Source organism: Macaca fascicularis, chromosome 13 (assembly GCF_037993035.2).
Source record: "Macaca fascicularis isolate 582-1 chromosome 13, T2T-MFA8v1.1".
In the NCBI taxonomy this organism is placed as follows: Eukaryota; Metazoa; Chordata; class Mammalia; order Primates; family Cercopithecidae; genus Macaca; species Macaca fascicularis.
This window is the reverse complement of record NC_088387.1, coordinates 52,274,204-52,300,840: the sequence shown is the minus strand read 5'-3', so window position 1 is coordinate 52,300,840 and position 26,637 is coordinate 52,274,204. Positions and strand designations below refer to the sequence as shown.

At 41.1% G+C, this 26,637-nt stretch overlaps 1 long non-coding RNA gene and 1 other non-coding gene across 2 annotated transcripts; one reads left to right on the top strand and one right to left on the bottom strand.

Annotated features, from left to right (window-relative positions):
- Window positions 1-390: 390 nt before the first annotated feature.
- LOC141408334 (uncharacterized) lies at window positions 391-26,637 on the bottom strand. The gene is made up of 2 exons (XR_012422305.1): window positions 26,222-26,637; window positions 391-754 (listed from the first exon to the last, which is right to left on the bottom strand). It is a non-coding gene; the product is annotated as an uncharacterized lncRNA (long non-coding RNA).
- Window positions 19,104-19,207, top strand: LOC123568522 (small nucleolar RNA U13). Its single transcript, XR_006691894.1, has one exon. It is a non-coding gene; the product is annotated as a small nucleolar RNA U13 (small nucleolar RNA).

Genomic DNA, 26,637 nt, shown 5'->3' with positions numbered 1-26,637 from the left:
GTTACTTGTTAACTAGTTTATCGTTGAGCTGGTTATCGATCTAGTTACCCATCTCGCAGTTGTGCAGTCACCTCTACATTATTTAAACAATACATATATGCGCTACCCACCAATAATGAAATAGTTTTCATAAGAAAACTACAATTGTGTGCATGTTTGTTTTTAACATCCCTTTAAATGATCATTAAATGAGACTATTACCATTGAATGAGATGGATCAGTATGTGTTTTTAAATGAGGTTAACATTTCTTTGTTAAATTCAGCCGTCATTAGGATTACTTTTGATATCCAAGAATATTACAAATTATGAATAAAACAAAGTATACATAAAATAAATAAGTAAATAAAAGAGAAGATACATTGGCTAGGTAAAGAATTCTTGGACACAATTTTTCCCTTCAAATTTTTATGTCTTCATAAAAGAAGACATATGTTTATTGTTGAGTCTAAAACCTTACTTATCTTTGTTCCTTTGTAGTAAATTTTATTGTAGGATTTTTTATTCTAAAAATTTAAAACTTTCACAAGAATAGGTCTAGGCAATAGATTCTTTTAATTCTGTTCACAGATTGAGATGTTTCTTCTCCTCAGGGCGAAGAAGCTGGGCATGGTGGCATAGTCCCATAGTCTTAGCTGACCATAGTCATAGTCAGGAGGCAGAGTCAGAAATCCAGTCGCTTGAGCCCAGGAGTTTCAGGCTGCAGTGAGGATGATCGCACCAGTCCATTCCTGCCTGAGCAATAAAGCAAGACCCTGTTTCAAAAAACAAAACAAAAAAACCACCTATATCATAATTTTGGTTAGATTTTTGTTAGGTTAGATTAATAATCAGTGCTTGCCTTATTGTTTTGGGTTTGTTTGTTTGAGACTTTTCTGTGTTTTTTTGTTTGTTTGTTTGTTTGTTTTGCCACTGGCTCTGTTGCCCAGGCTGGAGTGCAGCGGCGCCATCTTGGTTCACTGCAGCCTCTGCCTCCCAGGCTCCAGCGTTTCTCCTGCCTCAGTCTCCCGAGTAGCTGGGGCTACAGGTGCACGCCACCAGGCCCAGCTAATTTTTGTATTTTTAATAAAGATGGGGTTTCACCATGTTGGCCAGACTGATCTCGAATTCCTGATCTCAAGTGATTCACCCACCTCAGCCTCCCAAAGTGCTGGGATTACAGGTGTGAGCCACGGCACTCAGCCTGACATCATTGTTAATAAGTAAACACTATTTACAGCTGAGCTATGTAGTAAAGTCTATTTATTTTCTTTTCTCATATAACATTTTGGAGCTAGTAACTGTCTTTCTTTTCATTCCTTTAGTTTCCTATACACTTTCACTACCTTACCTTCAAACTCTTCACCACCCATCAAGATGTTCATTCACATTAGATATTCTATCAATTTCATCTTTCTATAAGAATCTAGGAGCCTTCTGACCTGCCTCAGTCTGATATGCCCTCCAGGCCTGATATGCAGTTGACATCTTATGATTTCCCTTCACCATCATCTTGGGAATTCTCTTTGCTTTCTTCCTGTGCTGGAGCGTCTGTTTTTGTGTCTTGTATCTTCTTGGTTTCTCCTCATTTTGATGCAGCACATCTTCAGTGCTATGTTGAGAACAGTGTACAGAAGGTAAACGTTTTTAAATTACCATGTCTGACATGTTTTCCTACTACTCTGACACTTGATTATTTGTCTAGTTTGCAATTTGAGAGTGGAATTTTCTTTTTTTAGAATTGTGAAGAAATTGCTCTGTCATCTTCTAGGTTTCAGTGCTGTTCTTGTGCAGTGTAAAGCCGGTCTGACAACTGATCCTCTGTGTGAATCAGTCTCTCTCCCTCTCTCTCTCTGATGCTCTGTTTGTAGGGTATTCTATTTGTCCCCACCATTCTTCTAGAAATGCACATCCTTCAGTTCTGGACATTTTCTTGAATTACTTCATTCATTGTTGATTTTTACCCTGTGTTTTCTTCTGTTTTCTCTTCCTGAATTTTCTATTGTCCATCTATTAAAAATATTTTTGTTTTGTTGTTCTTCCTGAAATATTTCCTTGCCTTTATCTTCCAACTCTTCCATTGAATAATTGATATATTTATCATTTTTTAAATTTTAACAGTACTTTTTTCTCCCTTAAATACTTCTTTTTAACGTTTTCTCCTTACATGGTTTCTGTTTCCTTCAGTGCTGCTTATTTGGTTGGTTTACTCTCTATATTTCATCTTCAAGTCTTTCCTTAACATTTGATAATCCTTGGTTATCCATATTTAAAACCGGGAATTTGAGGCTGTGCATGGAATTCCAGGCTGGGATCACACCTGGAACCCCAGTACTTTAGGAGGCTGAGGTGGGCAGATTGCTTGAGCCCAGGAGTTTGAGACCAACATGGACAACATGGCAAAACCCCATCTCTACGAAACACAAAAATTAGCCAGGTGTGGTGGTGCGTGCCTGTAGTCCCAGCTACTTGGGAGGCTAAGGTGGGAGGATCGCTTGAACCTGGGAGGTGGAGTTTGCAGTGAGGTGTGATCCTGCCACTGGACTCCAGCCTGGGCACAGAGCAAGACCGTGTCTCAAAACAAATACAAAATAAAACTGAGGATTTGAAAAGCTGATTGGAAATAGTGCTTAGGTATAACTTATTGACTAGACGGGACACTAGAGGGTGAACCTCAAAAGTTGATTTCCTTAGACCTGGACTTGTCAGAATTCCCCAGAGAAGATGCTTTCAGTGTTCTGCATAGGAGGCAAAAACCGATCACTTGTATTGGAGGACCCAGTTCCGGAGAGACCCAGGGGAGAAGCTAAATCATTTTTCACTCGTTTATTTGCTGTCCCTCTTCCAAAGGTTTAGTGCTGTTGTCCCCTGTACTATTTTCTTGTCTTCCAGGGTTTATGCCCTGAAGATCTCATTCTCTGCATCAGTGCTGAACTCTGTCTCTCAGCCTTGCCCTGTGTTCCCCCAGAGGAGGAACTCTAAGGTACTTTTTGCAACCACTTCCTGAGCCTTTTGAAGACTCAGTGATATGGATCAGGTTTGTTCTCAACTCTCTCTGCTACTGGCTTTTGACACTACCTCCTCTGATCTGCTAAATCATTTTTCACTCGTTTATTTGCTGTCCCTCTTCCAAAAGTTTAGTGCTGTTGTCCCCTGTACTATTTTCTTGTCTTCATGGGTTTATGCCCTGAAGGTCTCATCTTCTTCTTTGGAACAACAACCATGTACATGTCAAGTCTCCATTCTCTACCCTTTGTGTCTATGATCTCATCTGTTATCATTTTCTTTTCTTTTTTTTTTTTTTTTTTTTTTGAGACAGAGTCTCACTCTGTTGCCCAGGCTGGAGGCTCGATCTCGGCTCACTGCAACTTCCGCCTCCCAGGTTCAAGCGATTCTTTTGCCTCAACCTCCCGAGTAGCAGGGATTACAGGTACCCACCACTACACCTGGTGAATTTTTGTATTTTTAGTAGAGACGGGGTTTCACCATGTTGGCTAAGCTGGTCTTGAACTCCTGACCTTTCAGATGATCCACCCACCTTGGCCTTCCAAAGTACTGAGATTACAGATATGAGTCACCACATGGCTCCCTTTTTTTTTTTTTTTTTAAGACAAGGTTTTTTTGTTTGTTTATTTTGTTTTGAGATGGAGTCTTGCTCTGTTGCCCAGGCTGGATTGCAGTGGCACAATCTCAGCTCACTGCAGCCTCTGCCCGCCGGGTTCCAGTGATTCTCCTGCCTCAGCCTCCTGAGTAGCTGGAATTACAGGCACATGCCACCACACCCGGCTGATTTTTTTTTTTTTTTTTTTTTTTTTTTTTTTTTTTGAGACGGAATCTCACTCTGTCGCCCAGGCTGGAGTGCAGTGGCACGATCTCGGCTCACCGCAAGCTCTACCTCCTGGGTTCACGCCATTCTCCTGCCTCAGCCTCCTGAGTAGCTGGGACTACAGGCACCAGTCACCAGGCCTAGCTAATTTTTTGTATTTTTTAATAGAGATAGGGTTTCACCATGTTAGCCAGAATGGTCTCCATCTCCTGACCTCGTGATCCACCCGCCTTGACCTCCCAAAGTGCTGGGATTACAGGCATGAGCCACCGCGCCCGGCCCAGAATTTAAAACTACATTAGAAGCAGTGAAAAACTGAGTGACCTGGACAGCAAACTTGAGAAGCTCTCTCAGAAAGTAGAGGAAAAGAACAAAGAGATGACGATGTTAGCCAGGCATGGTTCCATGTGCCTAGAGTCCTACCCACTTGGGAGAATGAGGCGAGAGTATTGCTTGAGCCCAGGAACTCGAGATTACAGTAAACTATGATCACACCACTGCACTCCACCCTGGGGGACACAGCAAGGAGTAGTTTTGCTTTCTTGGAGATGTTCATTACCTGGTCTAGTTTCTTTTGATTCTTACTTGTCTTACTGCCAGCTCTCCCTTTTTACCTCAATCTGTATATTATCTCTTTTTAAGTATCTATTTGTCTTTTTGTTTGTTTGTTTGTTTTTTGGAGACAGAGTCTCACTCACTCTGTTGCCCAGGCTAGAGTGCAGTGGCGTGATCTCAGCTCATTCCAGCCTCAGCTTCCTGGATTCAAGCAATCCTGTCTCAGCCTCCAAAAACACTGGGATTACAGGCATGAGCCACTGTATTCTTGGCCTTTTTATTGAATTTTTATTGCAAACATAAAGTTGATTTTTTTTTTTAGATGAAATCTCACTCTGTCACCCAGGTTAGAGGGCAGTGGCGCAATCTCAGCTCACTGCAACCTCTGCCTCCCAGATTCAAGAGATTCTCCCGCCTCAGCCTCCCAAGAAGCCGGGACTACAGGCCCATGCCCAGCTAATTTTCTGTATTTTTAGTAGAGACAGGGTTTTGCCATGTTGGCAAGGCTGGCCTCGAACTCCTGAACTCAAGTGATCCACCCGCCTCAGACTCTCAAAGTGCTGGGATTACAGACGTGAGCTACCACGCCCAGCCTCTTCCTCATCTTGAGTGTTGTGTTTTCTTGTTATATGCTGTAGAATCTTCTCATAAACCTATGAGATGGTTGTAATTTTTTTCTGTTTACTCATCCTTAGATGAGCAGTGTTGCTGAGTCAATCTTTTTATTTTAAGGAATTTTAATAGGTTGTTGGGAGAAGCCTTAGGGACCTCTAGTCAGACGGCTTCTTAAATTAGAATTTAGCCTTTTCATTTTGAAAACCGGTTGTGGGCCGGGCGCGGTGGCTCAAGCCTGTAATCCCAGCACTTTGGGAGGCCGAGACGGGCGGATCACGAGGCCAGGAGATCCAGAGACGATCCCGGCTAACACGGTGAAACCCCGTCTCTACTAAAAAATACAAAAAAACTAGCCGGGCGAGGTGGCGGGCGCCTGTAGTCCCAGCTACTCGGGAGGCTGAGGCAGGAGAACGGCGTAAACCCGGGAGGCGGAGCTTGCAGTGAGCTGAGATCCGGCCACTGCACTCCAGCCTGGGTGACAGAGCAAGACTCCGTCTCAAAAAAAAAAAAAAAAGAAAACCGGTTGTGTTGACTGGAATGGGCACATTAAAGAATTGAACTAAGGCTGGGTGTGGTGGCTCACGCCTGTGATCCCAGCACTTTGGGAGGCTGAGGCAGGCTGATCACTTGAGGTCAGGCGTTCGAGACCAGCCTGGCCAACATAGTGAAACCTTGTCTCTACTAAAAATACAAAAATTAGTCAGGCATAATGGCAGGTGCCTGTAATCCCAGCTACTCGGGAGGCTGAGGCAGGAGAATCAGTTGAACCCAGGATGTGGAGGTTGTAGTGAACCCAGAGAGCGCCACTGCACCCTAGCCCGGGTGACAGAGCAAGATTTCATCCCCCGCAAAAAAGAAAGAATTGAACTAAGATGTCCTTGTTATACTTGACATAAAATACAGAGTGGGGTTCCTGAAATGGTCAGAGAGAGCAGTACAAATGTTCCTGCCCTATCCTTAGTGAGACATGGATTCTTAAGATCTTTCTCCCTTAGTTCACAGCCTCTTAGTTGGATGTCCCTGTGTCACAGAACACATTTTGGCTATGGGGTGTGATCTGTGTCTGAGGAAAAACAAGAAGCTACACATCATCCACACAGGAGCCAGATCTGGAACTCTGGATTCAGTTCTTCAGGACTATTTGAACAATCACTAAACACTAGAGTAAAGGATGTCCTACTAGAAGTCTTATTCTGACTCCTAAAACCATGCTACTCAAAGTGTTGATCCACAAACCAGTGCCGGTCCTTGAACTTTGTTACTGGTCCACAGTTAGATAAGTACAGAAATGGAGAATAGACACGTGCAGTATATGTAAATGATATATAACTTACAGTCCAATTGAGATGCTTTGGGAGTGAAAGGGGGGACAATGAAAATTATGCTAGGACAAAAATAATTAACTGAACTGCCCAGGTAAACTGGAACATATAGTCACCTCATCCTTAGATTTCACCAGCAGTAGAGTCCTGGGGACACATGAACCAAATGCCCTCCTGCATTTCTCTGTTCCTGAGAGGAAAATACCCTCATTCCCGAATCCCAGCCTCCATACACTTCTTAGCATAGCCTAGCAATTACCCCGGGCCCCTTGTGACACCATTTCCTAAACCAGCCTTGGAAACTCATTTATGATTGGACACTATGTCTTTCCCTCTTGCCTAAGCTGAGAACTGTAACAGTGACTGTCTTTCCCCTAGAAGGTATTTTGGAGGGCTAGGCACCAGTCCTTAGCCGTGCCTCCTTGTGAAGTCTTAAAATATGATGCTTGGTTCCATATGAAATTTAAAGTAGTTTTTTTCTAATTCTGTGAAGAAAGTCAATGGAAGCTTGATGGGGATAGCATTGAATCTATACATTACTTTCGGTAGTATGACCATTTTCACAATATTGATTCTTTCTATCTATGAACATGGAATGTTTTTCCATTTGTTTGTGTCCTCTCTTATTTCCTTGAGCAGTGGTTTGTAGTTCTCCTTGAAGAGATCCTTTACATCCCTTGTAAGTTGTATTTCTAGGTATTTTATTCTCTTAGTAGCAATTATGAATGGGAGTTCACTCATGATTTGGTTTTCTGTTTGTCTATTATTGGTGTATAGGAATGCTTGTGATTTTTGCACATTGATTTTATATCCTGAGACTTTGCTGAAGTTGCTTATCAGCTTAAGGAGATTTTGGGCTGAGACGATGGGGTTTTCTAAATATACAATCATGTCATCTGCAAACAGAGACAATTTGACTTCCTCTCTTCCTATTTGAATACTCTTTATTTCTTTGTCTTGCCTGATCGCCCTGGCCAGAACTTCCAATACTATGTTGAACAGGAGTGGTGAGAGAGGGCATCCTTGTCCTGTGCTGGTTTTCAAAGGAAATGCTTCCAGCTTTTGCCCATTCAGTATGATATTGGGTGTGGGTTTGTCATAAATAGCTCTTATTATTTTGAGATACGTTCCATCAATACCTAGTTTATTGAGAGTTTTTAGCATGAAGGGGTGTTGAATTTTATTGAAGGCCCTTTCTGAATGTATTGAGATAATCATGTGGTTTTTGTCATTGGTTCTGTTTATATGATGGATTATGTTTATTGATTTGCATATGTTGAACCAGCCTTGCATCCCAGGGATGAAGCTGACTTGATTGTGGCAGATAAGTTTTTTGATGTGCTGCTGGATTCGGTTTGCCAGTATTTTACTGAGGATTTTTGGATAGCCAAGACAATCCTAAGCAAAAAGAACAAAGCTGGAGGTATCACACTACCTGACTTCAAACTATGCTACAAGGCTACAGTAACCAAAACAGCATAGTACTGGTACCAAAACAGATATATAGACCAATGGAACAGAACAGAGGCCTCAGAAATAATACCACACATCTACAACCATCTGATCTTTGACAAACCTGACAAAAACAAGCAATGGGGAAAGGATTCCCTATTTAATAAATGGTGATGGGAAAACTGGCTAGCCATATGCAGAAAACGGAAACTGGGCCCCTCCCTTACACCTTGTATTATACAAAGATTAACTCAAGATGGATTAAAGACTTAAATGTAAGACCTAAAACCATAAAAACCCTAGAAGAAAACCTAGGCAATACCATTCAGGACAGAGGCCTGGGCAAAGACTTCATGACAATAACACCAAAAGCAATGGCAACAAAAGCCAAAATTGACAAATGGAATTTAATTAAACTAAAGAGCTTCTGCACAGCAAAAGAAACTATCATCAGAGTGAACAGGCAACCTACAGAATGGGAGAAAATTTTTGCAATCTATCCGTCTGAAAAAGGGCTAATATCCAGAATCTATAAGGAACTTAAATGAATTTACAAGGAAACAACAGACAACTCCATCAAAAAGTGAGCGAAGGATATGAACAGACACTTCTCAAAAGAAGACATTTATGCAGCCAACAAACATACAAAAAAAAGCTCATCATCACTGGTCATTAGAGAAATGCAAATCAAAACCACAATGAGGTATCATCTCATGCCAGTTAGAATGGTGGTCATTAAAAAGTCAGGAAACGGCCGGGCTTGGTGGCTCAAGCCTGTAATCCCAGCACTTTGGGAGGCTGAGATGGGAGGATCACGAGGTCAGGAGATCAAGACCATCCTGGCTAACACGGTGAAACCCCGTCTCTACTAAAAAATACACACACAAAAAAACTAGCCGGGCGAGGTGGCGGGCGCCTGTAGTCCCAGCTACTCGGGAGGCTGAGGCGGGAGAATGGCGTAAACCCGGGAGGAGGAGCTTGCAGTGAGCTGAGATCGTGCTATTGCACTCCAGCCTGGGCGACCAAGCGAGACTCCGTCTCAAAAAAAAAAAAAAAAAAGTCAGGAAACAACAGATGCAGGAGAGGATGTGGAGAAAGAGCAATGGTTTTACGCTGTTGGTGGGAGTATAAATTAGTTCTACCATTGTGGAAGACAGTGTGGTGATTCCTCAAGGATCTAGAAACAGAAATACCATTTGACCCAGCAATCCCATTACTGGGCATATACCCAAAGGATTATAAATCATTCCACTATAAAGACACATGCACACGTATGTTTATTGTAGCACTGTCCACAATAGCAAAGACTTGGAACCAACCCAAATGCCCATCAATGATAGAATGGATAAAGAAAATGTGGCACATTTACACCATGGAATACTATGCAGTCATAAAAAAAGATAAGTTCATGTCATTTGCAGGAACATGGATGAAGCTGGAAACCATCATTCTCAGCAAACTAACACAGGAACAGAAAACCAAACACCACATGTTGTCACTCGTAAGTGGGAGTTGAACAATGAGAACACATGGACACAGGGAGGGGAACATCACACACAGGGGCCTGTCGGGGGGTAGGGAGCTAGGGGAGGGATAGCATTAGGAGAAATACCTAATGTAGATGATGGGTTGATGGGCGCAGCAAACCACCATGGCACGTGTATACCTGTGTAACAAACCTGCACGTTCTGCACGTGTATCCCAGAACTTAAAGTGTAATTTAAAAAAATATACATGATGCTTGGTCATAACTACTGAACTACTGAATACAGTATTGACCCCAGTTCATTAGAAACTTCAGAGTTTAGTGCTTCTCTGCACATATTTTCCAAATACAACATACAGCAGTTTTGGGGTTTTTTTTTGATGGACTCTCGTTTTGTCCCCCAGGATAGAGTTTAGTGGCCTGATTTCCTCTTACTGCAACCTCCGCCTCCTGGGTTCAAGCTATTCTCCTCCCTAAGCCTCCTGAGTAGCTGGGACTACAAGCATGAGCCACCACGCCCAGCTAATTTTTGTAGTTTTAGTAGAGATGGGGTTGCACCATGTTGGCCAGCCTGGTCTTGTACTCCTGACCTCAGGTGATCTGCCTGCCTCAGTCTCCCAGAGTGCTGAGATTACAGGTGTGAGCCACTGCACCTGGTCATTAGTTCTTGCTGGTGTAACAGGAGGGCAGAGATTAGGCCACAGTAGAAATATACAGCCTTTCTGCTGGAAACAACTGTGAAATATCATACACTGTGAACTATTACAGTGGCTTTCCAATGTTTTTGCTGATACAATCACTACATTAATTTTTTTTTTTTTTTTTTTTGAGATGGAGTCTCTCTGCTGTCCAGGCTGGAGTGCAGTGGCACAATCTCGGCACACTGCAACCTCTGCCTCCTGGGTTCAAGCGATTCTCCTGCCTCAGCCTCCCAAGTAGCTGGCATTACAGGTGCCCGCCACCACACCCAGCTAATTTTTGTATTTTTAGTAGAAACGGGGTTTCACTGTTTTGGTCAGGCTGGTCTTGAACTCCTGACCTTGTGATCCACCCACCTCGACCTCCCAAAGTGCTGGGATTACAAGCGTGAGCCACCGTGCCTGGCACACTACATTAATTTTTAACACCTTGTACTCTCTCATATATTTTAAAGTTGACATATAGAAATTTCATCACAACTCTAAATGATTACAAAGGATATAATTTTTGGCATCTTATAAATAAAAGAAAACTTATATTACTATTTTTATGTATGCAATGGAGACTAAATATCACATATTCGATGGACTATATTCACCATCATCATACTTATTCTCCAACAGTTAGAAATTTCACGTTATTGCTTTTTCTACTAGAACATATATTTTTGCTTCCCCAAATATTTTATTCTAAAGCTGAGATTCGGCCACTGCACTCCAGCCCGGGCGACAGAGCAAGACTCCGTCTCAAAAAATAATAATAATAATAATAATAATTTTATGCTGGGAATTCTTTTATTGGTATTATAATTCTCTATGATCAAATATGGATATACTTTTAAATTTAAGCTTTTAACTTCCTGTGAGTATAAGTCTCTAAGTGTTAAAATTTTTCTTCTGGATTGATTTATGCTACTTATTAACTTTATACAATTGATTAGAACAATATATGTATAATACAAATTTTGATAATCACAAAAAATAAAAACATACTGGAAATGCATTTATTCACAAGGTGAATGGGGATTTAAAAATTTTTGCTCACTAATTCTATCAATTCTATGCCTATTTAAAAATTTTTATAGATATAAGCATTGGGGTAACTTGTTCAATGTATAAGTGGATGAGGCTTGAAGAAGTTCCCTTTAATACTATTACTTATTTCTTTGCACCCCGAGATATAAGCAAAAATATTCAAAGGTTTTATTTTCAAAAATTATTCTTAAAAATGTATCAACTTTAACTTCAACAATCCTCTTTAAATTCTATCAAAAACAAAAAAAAATAAGCAGGGCACAGTGGCACACACCTGTAATCCCAACACTTTGAAAGGCCGAGGCAGGAGGATCACTTGAGCCCGGGAGTTGGAGACCAGCCTCGCCAACATGGCAAAAACTCGTCTCTACTAAAACTACAAAAAATTAGCTTGCTGTGGTGGCACACTCCTGTAATCCCAGCTACTTGGGAGACTGAGGCAGGAGAATTGCTTGAGCCTGGGAGGCAGAGGCTGCAGTGAGCTGAGATTTGCACCACTGCACTCCGTCTCAAAAAATAAATAAATAAATAAATATAAAAATAAAAAGCAAACAATAGAAACCTCTCCTTGCACAAATTTATTCCCCAGCTGTTGAGGCTGTTCATACCCTCACTTTCTAGGAAAGATATCAAAACAGTTTCACCAAGATTTAACAAATGACTGCTATTATTTCTCTTAGCGGTACTTTGTTTAACCCAGTATTCTCAGAGAGAGTTCAGAAAATAGAAATAATATTCACTTCAAAGCACCTTTTCAATACAATTATTTCTTGGTAAAATGCTGTTCTTATAATGTGATTTAAATTTATTATTATTTTTTATTTATTTACTTTTTTTTGAGACGGAGTCTTGCTCTGTCGCCCAGGCTGGAGTACAGTGGTGCCATCTCGGCTCACTGCAACCTCCGCCTCCCTGATTCAAGCGATTCTCCTGCTTCAGCCTCCAGAGTAGCTGGGATTACAGGTGTGCGTCACCTTGCCCGGCTAATTTTTTTTGCATTTTTAGTAGAGACGGGGTTTCACCATGTTGGTCAGGCTGGTCTCGAACTCCTGACCTCGTGATTCACCTGCCTTGGACTCCCAAAGTGCTGGGATTACAGGCGTGAGTCACCGTGCCTGGCCAATCTAAATTTATTTTTGTCAAACCTGAGGAGATGCAGATTTTGCTCATTTAGTTTATGAAAACAGATCTAGTTAGTAAAGTCAGTCCTATTTGTGAAACAAACCAGGTAAATCAGGGTTACTTTGTGAAAAAAAGTCTAACTTCTTTTTTGTCTAAGTTGATTTGCAATACAAATATGTGTTCATATATGTTTCAAGAAAGATTATAAACCATTGGAAAATAAATTAGAGATAGCATCTAGAAACATTAGTAACGACAAGATGAAAGTTAGACTGCTCTAATGTAATTGGCTTCTCCACTTTATGTTATAAACCAAGATGAAAAGAATATGCTATTTATTACTTATTTTGAAACAATGCACTAAAATGTGTCACTAAAGTTACAAGTAAGTCATTAAGTGAGGAGTGTGATAAAAGGCATTGTATGCTTTTCTTATTTATTTATTTACTTTTTTATTATCTCTTCTTTTAGAGACAAGGTCTTGTTCTGTCACCTAGGCTGGAGTGCAGTGGTGTGATCAATAGCTCACTGCAGCCTTGAACTCCTGGGCTCAAGTGATGCTTTTGTTACTATGTATGGCATGTGTCAAATACAAGTATTTGGTTTTCAGAATAGTTAAGTAAGAATCATGTATAAAAATCAGCAATAGAGCAGGGCATGGTGGCTCAGACCTGTAATCCTAGCTCTTTGGGAGGCTGTGGCAGGAGGATTGCTTGAGGCCAGGAGTTCGAGACCAGTCTGGGCAACAAGGTGAGATTTTAAACGTATAGCTTTCGTGCTTGCAAGAAAGAAATGTAAGTTGGCAGGTGACAGAAAGGAAGCAGGTCTTGAAATCAGAGGGAAAAGATTCCAGCTATCATTGCAATTGCTGGGGGTAATGGGGGCTCGGGAGAAGATGCCGTAAGTCAAGAACTTGGATTTTAAGGCATACCTAGGAATAAAGCACCTAGTCCTGGGCCTGCTACAGACAGATAATCCTGTGTGAAGCTGGAACTCTCAAAGAGTGGCACCCTCAGTGAAAGGAAACATAGAAAAAAATCTACTCACCAGCCCAGAGAGGTGACAAGAAAATAGATATTTTCTTGTCTAACTGTATGTATGCATGTATGTATGTATGTATGTATTTCTTGTCTGTCTTTATATATGCAGAAGAAAGAGTAAGAAAAAAGAATTTCTGCAGAGTCATTAAAAACCCAGACCTGCTTTTCACATTGCTTTTGACTTTGCTTTATACTCTCCTTGTGGTCAAGAAACCCTTAAATTAAGAAGTTAACATAAAAATTGATTCTGGGCCAATGGTAAACCCTAGAGGCACTTACAGGAGCAAACGTAACATCACTGTGGATACTCCTTCAACCAAGGTCACGTGAAGGTCTCATGGACTAAAACAAATCAGTGTAAAAAAGAGTTCATAGAAAAACAGCATAAAACACAAGAAAAAAAATCACCCATGAGCTCAGTTAAGAGAACAAAACAAGAGCATTGGAGCCTTAAAATCCTGAAATATTAGACTAACATTCTAAAAGGCGATGTAAAATAAATATTGTTTAAAATAATTACAAATGAAATCAGAAATCAAAACCCTATGATTAGGAAAAAGAGTGTATGAAGAAACAACAGGTAAATCTAGAGAACTACCAAAGGGAAATTTTAGAAATGAAAGACATAATCACCGAAATTTAAAGCAAATGGTTAAATAGCAGATAAGACACAATGAAAGAGAAAGAACCAATTAACTAGAAGATAAATCTGAGGCTATTTGCCAGAAGGGGGAGAGAGAGAGAGAGAGAGAGAGAGAGAGAGAGAGAGAGAGAGAGAGAGAGAATGAGTGAAAAGTTGAGATATGGAAGATAGGAACATACTTAAAATAGAAGGGAGACATAAGACAGATAATAGAAGCGAGGGGGCAAATGACAATGACTGAGAATGTCCAGGACCAAAAAAAGATGTAACTCTTCAAATTCCAGAAGTATAAGTCCTAAAAGCATAAAGAAAAGCAAATCCACATATAGCTACATTTACTGACAAAGACATGCAGACGGACTTAAGAACTCAAAGAGAGGAAATATAGATTACTCACAAGGAAATAGCAATTAGACAGACAGAAGACTTCTCATGACAACAATATAGGCCAGAAACAAAGGATTAATGTCTTCAAAGTGGGTAGGAAAATATAAAAATAAAACTAGAATTCTGTACCCAGCTAAGCATACTTGAAGCATAAGATGAAATAAAGGAAGCTTCAGACAAAAAAAAAAAAAAAAAAAAAAAAAAAAATGCTGAGAAAATTTAAACTCATAGACCTTTCCTAAAGGAGCTACTAAAATTTGTATTTCAGAATGAAGAAAATCAAACTAAGGAAGAAATGCAATGCAAGAAACTATTATTAAATGAAAAAGAGTAACAAGGCACAGTAGCTCATTCCTATAATCCCAGCACTTTGGGAGGCTGAGGCAGGAGGATTGCTTGAGCCCAGGAGTTTAAGACCACCCTGTGCAAGATGATGAGACCCCAGCTCTAGAAAAAACAATGCAGTGAGCTATGATTACAGTGAGTTATGATCTTGCCACTGCACTCCAGCCTGGGTGACGGAGTAAGGTAGATCTCAAAAATTTTTTAAATCTCACAAGGACAAGGGAAGAAGAGAGAAAAAATAATAAGAGTTTGGAACCTGGAAAGCAAACAGGTGATAACTGACTTAGCAGATCTGAGAAAGCCGACTTTCAAACCAGAAGTAGGGAAAACCAAGAAGCAACATGACAGTAGAATTTCTTGGGATAAGAGAGTTTTTTGCACTAGATGCGTCTGAAAGTGGGTGTGTAGGTGAGACTAAACCCAGGACGATTTCTTGTAAGTCTGTAAAAGAAGCAGTGAGCCTCCCCAACACTGCACAGTGGCCACGGCTCCTCTTTCGCCAGGGCGGATGATTGGAAGCATGTTGTTTGAAGAATCATGCAGGGCTCTCTGGAATGGGGACACCAGATGTAGTCGAGGTGTTCTGGTTGTCTAAGGTTGCCTAAAAACAACCCCAACACTTGAAGATGACTTAAAACAATAACCATTATATCTCATGATTTTCTGGTTCTGAATTTGAACCGAGCAATTCTTCTGTTCCACTTGGCATCAAGAAAGATCACTTGGTGTTATCCAGCTGGCAGATGGGCCAGTCTGGAGAACTTACATATTGGGTACCATGATAAGAAGAGCTGGAAGGTTGGTCTCGACTGGCACTGTCAACTGGAGCATCTACACATGCCCTCTTCACATGGCAGACTCAGGATCAGATTTCCTTCATGAAGGCTCAGGGTTTCCAGAAAGGATACTCCAAGACATCCAGGCAGAAGTTACAAGACTTCTTATTATGCAAGCTTGGAAGCTGATGAACGTTATTTCTGTTGCGTTCAATAAGTCATGCCTGTCACTAGGGCCAGCCTAGATTCGAGGGAAGGGGATTAGGCTCCATTCCTGAGTGGGGAGGGGTGGGAGGGTGCAAAGAACTTGCAGCCATCTTTCATCAAGGCCAAGAGATGAACACAAGACTAGGGCTACTGTACTGAAATTGAAGAGCCACATGAAACTTAAGATGATATCTACTGAGCTGCTTGGTATTCTTCCCACTTGGCTCCTAGAACTCTGGCAGCCAGGACCAAACTCACTAAGATGGAGAGTTTGGAATACTCTTCTCTGGGGAATCTAAGAGGAAAGATCTGAAGAGATGTAATCATTTATGCAACGAAACTGGAGGAACCTGTTGGTCAACTCACCCTTGTCAAGCCCCACCCACTTACACACGCACTCAGGGCTTCCAGGCAGCTTTGCAGATCTCACTCTTAGGTTTGCGAGATAAAATACAGGACACTTAGTTAAATTTGATTTTCAGTGAAACACCAAGTAATGTTTTACTAAAATATAAAATACTCATGTACTATAAGTATGTCCTAAATACTGAATGAGACACACCTATACTAAAAATTGTTTGTTGTTTTATCTAAAATTCAAATTTAACCAGATGTTCTGGTTTCTTTTTCTTTTCTTTCATTCCTTTTTTTTTTTTTTTTTTTTTTTGCTAAATATGGCACACTTAAATAAGAGCAGAGAGCCAAAGGTCATCACAATATAAGGGAAGGATCTGACAATAAAGATAGAATCCAAAACACACTAACAAGGAAAACAAAATGAGGAAGAAAAAGACTATGGGGAGAAGAAAACTTTGAGAAATCTACTATTGAGCTTCTCTGAGAAAGATCAGATAAAACAGAAATGCTGGGCATGGTGACATAAGACTGTAGTCCCTGTATTCTCCACAGGCTGAGGTGGGAGAATTGCTTGAGCCCAGGTTGAGGTTGTAGTGTGCTATTATCATGCCTGTGAACAGCCACTGCACTCTAGCCTGGGTGACATAGAAAGACCCTGTGTCAATAAAAAAAGAATAAGTACTCTAAAAAATGAACACTCAGAGAACCAAATGGAGTTCTTTTAAATTAAAAATCCGACAGCAAAAACGAAACACTCAGCAGAATGTTAACAAGATAAAGTTAGAAAATATCCTAGAATGCATAGGCAAAAGGCAAAGAGAAGGGAAAGAAATAAGAAAGGGTAAGATCAGAAAGCCAGCCCTGGACATCTGGGAAACAGGGGAAGAAATGAATTAGATAATTTAATTATATATTTTGAGAACTAAAGAGCATGAATTTCCACATTGAAAGTGCTCACTGAGTACAGTGCAATGGACAAAACCAGAACCACAGCAAGGCACATTGTGATAAAACTTCAGAAGACTGTGGACATAGAGAAGATCTTACAAGTACCCAGGAGGAAATGAAGTTTCACATAAAGGATCCAGAATCAGAATGGCATCTGATTTCTCAGTAGCAACGCATGAAACTGAAAGATAATGGAATAATGTATTTAGAATCTGAGGGAAAATAACTTCCAACATAGATTCTCATACCCATCAAAATGTAAAGCGTGGGGGTAAATGGATTTCAGACACGTACAATTTCAAAATATTTATCTCCCATGTACCTTTTCTCAAGAAGCTTTCAGATGGTGAAAGCTTTTCCACCAAAATAAGGACATAAACCAAGAAAGCTTGTGTGTGTGTGTGTGTGTGTGTGTGTGTGTGTGTGTGTGTGTGTGTTTTAAAGAATAGCAGAATGAACAACTGAAAATTGAATGGTGGGAAGGGTAATAAGCTAACACTATAGTTACAGCTTTCTAATTTGTCTTAACTGTAGAGTACACCTAACATTTACTTACTATGTGCACTTACTATGTGCCAGTCACTGTTCTAGGTGCTTCACATCAATGGTATCAATCAGTTAATCTTCACAACAGCACTATCAGTTAGATTCTTGCATAGAGTAGGTGTCAATAAGTATTACTATTGATGGTATACAATTGTCATTAATTCAACAAGTCACATTAAACTTCCTGCGGCAGACTGTATTTTTCAAAATTGGTTGCAATAGTATGTTCAATCCTATGTGCTCTTCCAAAAACCCTACCCCCCACCTCAATCAAGAGATGGCATCTATGTCCTTTCCCCTTGAACCCAGGTAGGCTTCTTGGATGGTTTTCTGTGACTGCACCTCTAAAGTAATGCTATGTTGGCCAGGTGCAATGGCTCATGCCTGTAATCCTAGCACTTTGGGAGGCTGAGGCAGACAGATCACTTGAGTTCAGGAGTTCAAGACCAGCCTGGCCAACATGGCAAAACCCCATGTCTACTAAAAATACAAAAATCAGCTGAGTGTTGTGGTATGCACCTGTAATCCCAGCTACTCAGAAGGATGAGACAGGAGAATTGCTTGACCCTGGGAGGCAGAGGTTGCAGTGAGCCAAAATTACACCACTGCACTCCAGCACGGACTGAATAGGTATTTCTGCAAAGAAGGTACATATATGGCCAACAAACACATGAAAAGATGCTAAACATCATTGATTATTAGGGAAATGCATACCAAAGCCACACTGAGATACTACTTTACAGCCATTAGGGTAGTTGTAATTGAAAAAAACAGACAATAACAAGTGTTGACAAAGATGTGGAGAAACTGGAACTCTCATACAATGCTGGTAGAAATATAAAATGTGCAACTGGTGGAAAACAGTTTGCCAGTTTCTCAAAAGGTTAAACAGTATCACCAAATGACACAGGAATTCCAGTCATAGTGATATACCCAAGAGGAATAAAAGCATATGTCTGCAAAGAAAACATATACACAAATGTTCATAGCAGCATTATTCACAGTAGCTGAAAAGTGGAAACAACCAAAATGTACAGTAACTGATGAATGGATAAACAAAATATAGATTATTCATACAATGCAATATTATTCCACAATAAAAAAGAATTAAGTACTGATACATGCTACAACATGGATGAATCTTTAAAGCATTATGCTAAGTAAAAGACGCCAGTAACAAAGAACCACATAAAATATAAAACATCAGGCTGGGTGTGGTGGCTCATGCCTATAATCCCAGCACTTTGGGAGGCCGAGGTGGGAGGATCACCTGAGGCCAGGAGTTTGAGACCAACTTGGCCAACATGACGAGATCCTGTCTCTACTAAAAATACAAAAATTAGCTAAGTGTGGTGGTGAACACCTGTAGTTCCAGCTACTCAGGAGGCTGAGGTGTGAGAATCACTTGAACCTGGGAGGTGGAGGTTGAAGTGAGCTGAGATCACAACACTGTACTTCAGCCTGGGCAATAGAGTGAGACTCCATCTCAAAATAAAATAAAATAAAATAAAATAAGCAAGTCTATAGAGATAGAAAGTAGGTTAGTGGTTGCCTAGAGCTGTGGAGGCAGATAGGGTGGGAGGGAAATGAGAGAGACTGCTAATGGGTACAGGATTTTCTTTTGAGGTGATACAAGCATTCCAAAATTGATTGCGGTGATGGTTGCACAACTCTGTGAATATACAAAAAACTATTGAATTGTACACTTCACACAGGTAAACCGGTATGTGAATATCTCGACAAAGCTATTGAAAAAAAGAAAGAGATCCTTTTGTAGTTCATGGGCATAATGATTGGGTATTCACACACATGTGTGAGATGTGCCACACTCAAATCTTGTTATGACCTCAGCACATTACCCATCTGACCTGAAAAAAAAAGAAAAAAAGAAAAGTCCCATAAAGATGTTATAGATTGATTTAGTCTAATGTGCAAAATACTCTGGCCTATCCGTGTAGAACTGGGCAGGATACCCTGTGATGTGATGTAGGGGGATGCTGTGGCAACACTTATGTCAGTTCTTCTCTCTCTTTTTTGTCTCTTTTATACTTTTCTTCTCCTCTCCACACAGCATATTATCTATTCTTTGTTATCAGTTTTCTTTTTTTTGTTGTTGTTTTTTGAGACAGAGTCTTGCTCTGTCACCAGGCTGGAGTGCAGTGGCCGGATCTCAGCTCACTGCAAGCTCTGCCTCCCGGGTTCACGCCATTCTCCTGCCTCAGCCTCCCGAGTAGCTGGGACTACAGGTGCTGCCACCTCGCCCGGTTAGTTTTTTGTATTTTTAGTAGAGACAGGGTTTCACTGGGTTAGCCAGGATGGTCTCGATCTCCTGACCTCATGATCCACCCGTCCCGGCCTCCCAAAGTGCTGGGATTACAGGCGTGAGCCACCACCCCCGGCCCATTATCAGTTTTCTATTGACCCAACAACGTGGATAACAAAGCGCCTGAAGACTCATTCTCATTGCTCCCAAGGCCATGGCAGCTGAGCCATTCTTCCTATCTAGATGGGACTTGCTGCTGCACCTGGAATCAGCAGTTGATCTCAGCTGGGCTCTCTCATGTATTGGGGATTGACTGGAACTTGTGGGACTAGGATGGTCTCTGCTTTTCTCTGCGTGTCTTTGCATTCCTCCAGTGGGCTAGCTGGGACAAGCCATCATGCTGGGGGAGAGATGCACTAGTGAGCATGCAGAAATGCACAGGTGCTTTTCAAGTCCCTGCTCGTCTCATGTCTGATAACATTCCATTGGCCTAAGTACATTCCCAGAGGAATGTTCAGTAACAGGAGGAAGGGACAACAAAATTACAAAGCAAAGAGTGTGAAGCCAGGTAGCCTTTGATTGGGGCCATCAGTACAATGCATGGACTGGTTTATAAGTTCATGCTTATCTGTTTTATAAACTCTAGGTTGTTTACTAAAGATTATGAATTCAGTTATTTCCCCCTCCAAGTGAAATTTTTTTTATTTTTATTTGTTATTACAGAAGTGTAAGGAATGAGTAAGAGAATATAGACAAGCTAAATGAAGACAAAGAAGTACGATATATGGCATGGTGGCTCACGCCTATAATCCCAGCACTTTAGGAGGCTGAGGTGGTAGGATTGCTTGAGCCCAGGAGTTAAGACCAGCCTGGGGCAACATAGTGAGACCCTGTCTCTACAAAAATTTTTTTTAAAAAACGTATGAATTGTCCCTTTCCTAGAGGCAATCACTCTTGAGATATAGTCTTCCAGATATTTCTCTCTACATTTATATATAGGTAAATATACACATATATGTCTTTCTCATTATATGTATGTATAGATACATATATATATTTGTATAATGATAAATATTAATTTAGAACCGTCATTTGATCTTGATGAAGTTATGTTTCACTAAGTGATATGTAAAACGCACCTTCTGCATGTGGAAATTCATTGTCTCCAGGCACAGCCGTCTTATGCTGTATATAACTTCTGTCTGTGGAATGAGACACTTTGGCTTCTGATCAGGCTTGTCTTCTGGTATTCATGTGGTTGGTAATATTACCACATGTCCCACAAGATGGTAAACGTTGACACACAAACGTTATATAGTCATCATGTATTTTCTTGAGAAATTAAAATTATTTATTTAAACATATACGTTATTTCCATTCCTTTTGAGCCTTTTTTTTTTTTTTTTTTTTGAGACGGAGTCCTGCTCTGTCGCCCAGGCTGGAGTGCAGTGGCGCAATCTCGGCTCACTGCAAGCTCCGCCTCCCAGGTTCAGGCCATTCTCCTGCCTCAGCCTCCCAAGTAGCTGGGACTACAGGGGCCCGCCACCACGCCCGGCTAATTTTTTTTTTTTTCATTTTTAGTAGAGACAGGGTTTCACCGTGTTAGCCAGAATGGTCTCGAACCTCCTGACCTCGTGATCCGCCCGTCTCGGCCTTCCAAAGTGCTGGGATTACAGTGTGAGTCACCGCGCCCGACCTTTTGAGCCCATTTTTGTCAAACAATTTATTACCAGTATAAGGGTGTAACCAAACAAATTTTTGTTTATCAAGAATCATAGGGCCGGGCGCGGTGGCTCACGCCTGTAATCCCATCACTTTGGGAGGCTGAGGTGGGCAGATCACTGGAGGTTAGGAATTTGAGACCTGCCTGGCCAACATGATAAATCCTCGTCTCTACTAAAAATACAAAAAATTAGCCAGGCATGGTGGTACACACCTGTAATCCCAACTACTTGGGAGGCTGAGACAGGAGAATTGCTTGAACCCAGGAGGCAGAGGTTGCAATGAGCTGAGATCGCGCCACTGTACTCTAGCCTGGGTGACAGAGCAAGACTCCATCTCAAAAAAAAAAAAAATCAGATTTTTACCATACAATAAATACCAAAACCACTGTAACAAAAGTGTCCATGTACCTCCTATATTCTTTATTGCAGAACTCTTCAGTCTTTATTTCCTACACATAGTTTATATCATCTAATCTAGAATTTCTCATGTTTCCCAATGACTCTGTTGCCTGGCTGGCCTGGTCCTACTGTCTTGTATATCAAATAGTCATCAGGGCAACCACATCTAACACTTCTCCCACCACTACTCAAGATTGTAAAGAGTTCACCTTCCTTGCCTTATTTTACTGATAAGTGCCCAGCAGGCTGCCCTCAAAAGAGACTTAATAGTTATCTAGCCTCTGGGAAGAGTTGGGGGGAAAAGTACTGATCATTACTAGTGACATTCCAGTTTTAACCTTGTGTCACAATGAGAACTGTGTCTGCTGCACACGTGTCTTATACACTAGAGACAGGGTAGGAACTGAAGCACAAAGTAAAGGTTTACCAAACTCATTCCAGCATATTATAATGCAACTATAAATGCATATTATAATGCAACTATGAATATGTGGCTAAAAAAGGACAAATGGCCAGGCACGGTGGCTCACGCCTGTAATCTCAGCATTTTGGGAAGTCGAAGCAGGTGGATCATTAGAGGTCAAGAGATGGAGACCATCCTGGCCAACATGGTGAAACCCCGTCTCTACTAAAAATACAAAAATTAGCTGGGTGTAGTGGCACACACCTCTAGTCCCAGCTACTCGGGAGGCTAAGGCAGGAGAATTGCTTGAACCCGGGAAGTGGAGGTTGCAGTGAGCCGAGATTGCACCACTGCACTCCAGCCTGGCGACAGAGCAAGACTCCATCTCAAAAAAAAAAAAAAAAGAAAAAGAAAAAAGACGAAGGAGACAAATGCTAAAATAGATGGTGACTGGCCCACAGTAAACTTGAAGCAAGGTCACCCTAATTATAAAGCTATAGTAACTAAGACAATGTGGCGTGGGCATAGGGATAGACAGTTGGCAGAATAGAGAGACTAGAAATTGACCTATGGATAAATGGAGACCTGATAGATGACATATACATGGGGAAAAGAGCAAACAGTACTGGAAGATTTGGTTATCTATGGAAAAAATGAAAGTGGACCCTTACCTTACATCAATCATAAACATCAATTCGGGGTCAGGCGTGGTGGTGCACACCTGTAATCCCAGCACTCTGGGAGGTTGAAACAGGGCAGAACGCTTGAGCTCAGGAGTTCGAGACCAGCCTGGGCAACATAATGAGACTCCTGTCTCTGCTAAAAATACAAAATGTAGCCAGTCATGATGGTGCACACCAGTAGGCTCAACTACTCAGGACGCTGAGGTGGGAGGATCACTTGAGCTCAGGAGGTCAAGGCTGGAGTGAGCCAAGATCATACCACTCCACTCCAGCATGGGTGAAAGAGTGAGATGAAAGAAAGAAAGAAAGAAAGAAAGAAAGAAAGAAAGAAAGAAAGAAAGAAAGAAAGAAGGAAAGAAGGAAAGAAGGAAAGAAGGAAAGAAGGAAAGAAGGAAAGAAGGAAAGAAGGAAAGAAGGAAAGAAGGAAAGAAGGAAAGAAAGAGAAGAGAGTACAATCAATAATCAATTCAGAATGGACCTAAATGTGAAAGCCAAATGTTTTAAATATTCAGAGAATAGAATGAGTAGAATAGCTTTATAACTTTGGGGTGGAGAAGGATTCCTTAAATAAAACACAAAAAGCACAAATCTTTAAAAAATGATAAATTTGAGACTACCTTAAAATCAATAACTTTTGTTTATAAAAGTACGATAAAATGTGTAAAATTACTGGCTAAAACTCAATGAAAATATCTGCAACTCAAGTAACAGAAAAGTTTAGCATCCTAAATATGTAAAGAACTCCTATGAATCAATAAGAAACAACACAAGAGAAAAAGCAATGCAAAAAAGATCTGTCAAGACATTTTACAGAATAAAAAATATGAATTGGGCATGGTGGCTCACACCCACAATCCCAACACTTTGGGAGGCCAAGGCCAGTGGATCACCTGAGGTCAGGAGTTCTAGACTACCCTGGCCAACAAGGTGAAACCCTGTCTCTACTAAAAATCCAAAAATTAACCGGGTGTAGTGGTGCATGCCTGTAATTTCAGCTACTTGGGGGGCTGAAACAGGAGAATTGCTTGAACTTGGGAGGCAAAGTTTGCAGTGAGCTGAGATTGCGCCACTGCACTCCAGCCTGGGCGATATAGTGAGACTCCATCTCAAAAATGTATATATATACACACACATATGAATTGTCAATAAGTACACAAAAAAGATGCTTGACTTCATTCATAGAGAAATCCAACACCAATCCTTCGTAAGGCATACTATCACTGCTAAAGAGTCAGAAACCAACAAGTGTTGATGAGATGTGGAGCAACTAGAACTCTCATTCACTGCAACTGAGAGTATAAACGGTACTACTAATTTGCAAAACAGTATGATATTTTATTAAAAGTGCACAAATCTTAGACTCAGTGATTCAATTCTCACGTGTTTACATCCTAGAGAAACTCCTGAGGATGGCTTCCAGAAGACATGTGGGAAATGATCTTAAAGTATTGTTTTTATAGCAAACAAACAAACAAATATAATTGGAAGCAATCCATTATTTATAGATTGGAGATAAATTGTGGGATATTCATGAACTACAGTTGCATGAATCAACGTGGTTGAATATAAAACACTACTGAGTGAAAAAAAGGTTATTATGTACTTTATTATGTATTTTTTTTATTTATTTATCTATTTTTTGAGACAGAGTCTTGCTTTGTCACCCAGGCTGGAGTACAGTGGTGCAATCTCGGCTCACTGTAACCTCTGCCTGCTGGGTTCAAGTGATTCCCCTATCTCAGCCTCCTGAGTAGCTGGGTTTGTAGGTGTGTGCCACCACGCCAGACTAATTTTTGTATTTTTAGTAGAGATGGGGCTTTGTCATGTTGGACAGGCTGGTCTTGAACTCTGACCTCAAGTGATTTGCCTGCCTTGGCCCCGCAAAGTGCTGGGATTACAGGCGTGAGCCACCACAGCCAGCCTTTTATGTATTTTAAACAATATTGTGTATCTAACAAATCCATGATAGTATAATTTTGTTTATATAAATTATACCTTTCAAAAGCAGCAAAACCAAACAACATTTTTGTGGATACCTACATATGTAGAAATAGCATAAAAACATGCTAGCAAATGCCAAAGAAGATATTCAGAATATTGACTAGGCATGGGGAGAGAGGGAAGGAAATTGGTTTGGGGAGAGGTTCATAAACGGTTTCAACAGTGTTATCACTTTGTTTCTTTTTTTAAAAACCTGAAACAATTAAGGGAACACACTAAGATTTTATGATGCTGGTGGTGGCTTTATGGAAGTCAGTATATTTTTTTCTCTATATAGTCAATTAGTATACACAACATATGAAAAAAAACTCATCATCACTGGTCATTAGAGAAATGCAAATCAAAACCACAATGAGATACCATCTCATGCCAGTTAGAATGGCGATCATTTAAAAGTCAGAAAACAACAGATGCTGGAGAGGATGTAGAGAAATAGGAATGCTTTTACGCTGTTGGTGGGAGTGTAAATTAGTTCAACCATTGTGGAACAAAGTGTGGCAATTCCTCAAGGATCTAGAACCAGAAATACCATTTGACCCAGCCATCCCATTACTGGGCGTATACCCAAAGGATTATAAATCATGCTGCTATAAAGACACATGTACACGTATGTTTATTGCGGCACTGTTCACAACAGCAAAGACTTGGAACCAACCCAAATGCCCATCAGTGACCGACTGGATTAAGAAAATGTGGCACATATACACCATGGAATACTATGCAGCCATAAAAAAGGATGAGTTCATGTCCTTTGCAGGGACATGGATGAAGCCGGAAACCATCATTCTCAGCAAACTATCGCAAGAACAGAAAACAAACACCACATGTTCTCACTCATAAGTGGGAGTTGAACAATGAGAACACAAGGACACAGGGAGCGGAACATCACACACTGGAGTTGGGGGTTGGGAGGGCTAAGGGAGGGATAGCATTAGGATAAATACCCAATGTAGATGACGGGTTGGTGGGCGCAGCAAACCACCATGGCATGTGTATACCTATGTAACAAACCTGCATGCTCTGCACATGTACCCCAGAACTTAAAGTATACATAAAAAAAGAAAAGAAACATTTTTTTCAAAGACACACACACACACACACACACACACACACACAAAGTGAAGGAGAAAAGTGCTGACCTGCAGCTGCCCTCAGTGGGAGCTGACTTCTCCACCAACTCCCTCTCCCGCTCAATGGCCCTGGCCCAGTGCCAAACAGGACTGTGGGCTGGGAGGGTCCCCTTGGGATTCTGCACCCCCTGCAGACTAAAGCACCTGGGGAGATATGAAGCTGGACTGAATCCATCCCACCTTGATGTTCCTTACCCTGCACAAGACTTTGGGGTGAAGGGCTAGGGAGAGTGGGTCCCGTCACACATTCCCCCAGCTGGCTGCCCACCGTGCTTCTTACCTGCGGCCGCCCTGTGTGCCTCGGCGAACACTGTGTCTGATGCAAAGGAGGTGTCCAAAATGTGTTTGCTGAGCTGACCCAAGCCATTATCAGCATTTCAGTGGGCTGGGAGGACATGAAAATAGCTGCATGATGAAGTCGTGTTTGCTGGTGCCTGTCCTGTCCTCTGCCTCTGCCAGCTCTCTCACGACATTCCTTAGGCAACCTGGCCCGTTTGCAGGAGGCTGACAGCAGGTATTCAGAATTTTTAGGATTTGGGCTTAATTTCAGATAAGCAGGATAACCTGGGCTCCCCTACAATGAAAAATAGGTTCTGCTGGTTTTTTTTCTGCCTTTTTTAACATTTCAAGGCAAGTTCCTATGCCCATCCACCCATATAAAACTTCCTTGTTCAGAAAGTCATCTGCGCAACTGGC